Below are 2453 nucleotides of genomic sequence, written 5' to 3' on the forward strand. Positions count from 1 at the left end.
ATCGAGTGATTCTTCAAAAATGCAAATCAGTCCCCTGGTTAGAATTCTTTATTAGCACCTTGAAATATTTCCAATGGCTTTCAAACTCCTTACTATAGAAAATAAAACCCTTTATAGCCTATGTCTTCCTTAAGATCCCAGTGCACAGACTCACATGTAATGCTCCATTTATGTGGTCTTTCATTCAGTTCCCACAGTCCCCACCCTGAGGCCACGGTGCCCATGAGCTGGTCTTCCTTCCCATGACACTGGTCCCCTTGTCTGTTCTTCATGGCAGTTTGTGCATCACTTGCTGTTCTCAGGCCTGTCTAACCCTCCTTAAGCCTGGAGGGCCTTTGCTGAACCTACACCTCTATTATTCCCTACTTACTTGCGTTTCTGAAACCTGACTGGGAACTCACAAAGGGCAAACTGTGCCTTTTATCTGTGTGTCTCGGGTGACCATAACTCAGTAACCATTCAGCAAATATTAATGAAGATTTTGTAGGAACACAGTATTTTTTTAAGCAAGAAGAGATCAGAACATCCTATGGATCCAACTGTTATAATAAAAGAATGATAACCAGTACGGAAATGTCAGGAGTGTTTGTGAAAAGCAGGTAGCCTCATCTGGCTAGTTTATCTCTACTGTAAATGCATGGGCTCTAAACTCAATCATTCATGCTAACAATGGAAATCTAGCTAGGACCCAGGAGTGTGAAGGTATGAGGAACCAGGACAGCAAAGAGGTCAGGCTCTCAAGACCTGAGAGCTGAACACTGAGACATATTGGGAGGAAGTGGGGACTCTGCCTCTTGACTACCCTGGGGGCTGCTGAGGGCACAATCACCACCATGCAATTCTTTGTTCTTCCACCTTGCTGCTCTCTAGTGCTGACTAACATACCAACCATCTTCTCAGAAACAGACTGACCAAACTGAATGTTTTACATCTGTAAAAGATGAAGACCATTAGCATCTGAGGACATTAGCTTTTTTTTTTAAGGTTTATTTATTTATTATGTGTAAGTACAACGTAGCTGTCTTCAGACACACAGAAGAGGGCATCAGATCTCATTACGGATGGTTGTGAGCCACCACATGGTTGCTGGGATTTGAACTCAGGACCTTCGGAAGAGCAATCAGTGCTCTTAACCTCTGAGCCATCTCTCCAGTCCGGGCATTAACTTTTAAAGAGTCACCTTTTTGTTGGCTTAAACAAAACCTGTAACCCAACGACCTGTACCATGCTTCCTACAAATGGCTGCTTAGTCTGTTTTCTGTTATTTGATAGAATACCACAGTTTGGGTAACTTATAAAGGAAAGAAATTTAGTTTGGAGTCTAAAACATCTAGTATAGAGGTGCTGTCCTTCTTGCCCTATTATAACACAGTGGAGGGCATCCTGTGATAAGAATGAGGAAATGTGTATGCTCAGCTCTCTCTTCAGGTAAAGCTGATAATTCCACCAAGAGGGCACTTCCCTCGTGAACCCAGCTAATGCTAACTGCCTCCCAGATGCTCTGCCACAAACTACCATTCACATATGAATTTGAAGACTAAGTGTGCGGCACTTCAAACCACAGGAAATAACTTCCATTGATTTCTTGAGGATCAGCAAATATCTACACAACAACAACAAAAAAAATGCTTGCATATCTTCATTTAAAACACAAGCAAACCCTACTTGTGTGTTTATAATACACACATATGATGATGGTTTTAGATACTGCATATAACACAAAAATTTCTAATAGTGAATACTCAGTGTCCGGAGACAAAAGTTGATAGCAGTTCCAAATGGTATACAATTATGTAAACTTGGCAAATACATTTCCAATCAGTTTGGGTGTACATGAAGATGTATAATTAATTACATCTTTAAACGTCTTCACAAATGCCACAGGCTCCACAGAGGTGTAGTAATCACTGGATGTTCAATTAGGCTATAGGACCTGACTCCAATATTTACTATCCTCTCAGAACAGAACCAGGTTTGTTTAGAGAACACTTTTTATTAGAGAGCAAAGCTCATTCACCGTGATCCCGAGGTTACTGCTATAGTACACAATTCACTGCAGTAGTATAGACTGGAGAGGACCTTTTACTGTCATATATAAAACCATGCAGTGGTTGGGACTACATACTGTTTTCTCGGAGGACCAGAAGGCAGCATGTCACATTGAACCAGAATCATCATTGGTGGCTCACAACCACCTGTGTTCCAGTTCTATGGAATATGATACCTTCTCCTGGGCTCTGAAGACACCTGCACTCAGCACGTGTATATGCCACACATATACACATAATTTAAAAGATAAAAGTTAACTCCATACTCGGCTATTAAAAACAATAAATTTATGAAATTCTTAGGTAAATGGATGGATCTGGAGAACATCATCCTGAATGAGGTAACCCAATCACAAAAGAACAAACACAGTATGCACTCTCTGATAAGTGATTATTAGCCCAGAA

The sequence above is a fragment of the Mastomys coucha genome, unplaced genomic scaffold, assembly GCF_008632895.1.
Source record: "Mastomys coucha isolate ucsf_1 unplaced genomic scaffold, UCSF_Mcou_1 pScaffold14, whole genome shotgun sequence".
NCBI classification, from domain to species: domain Eukaryota; kingdom Metazoa; phylum Chordata; class Mammalia; order Rodentia; family Muridae; genus Mastomys; species Mastomys coucha.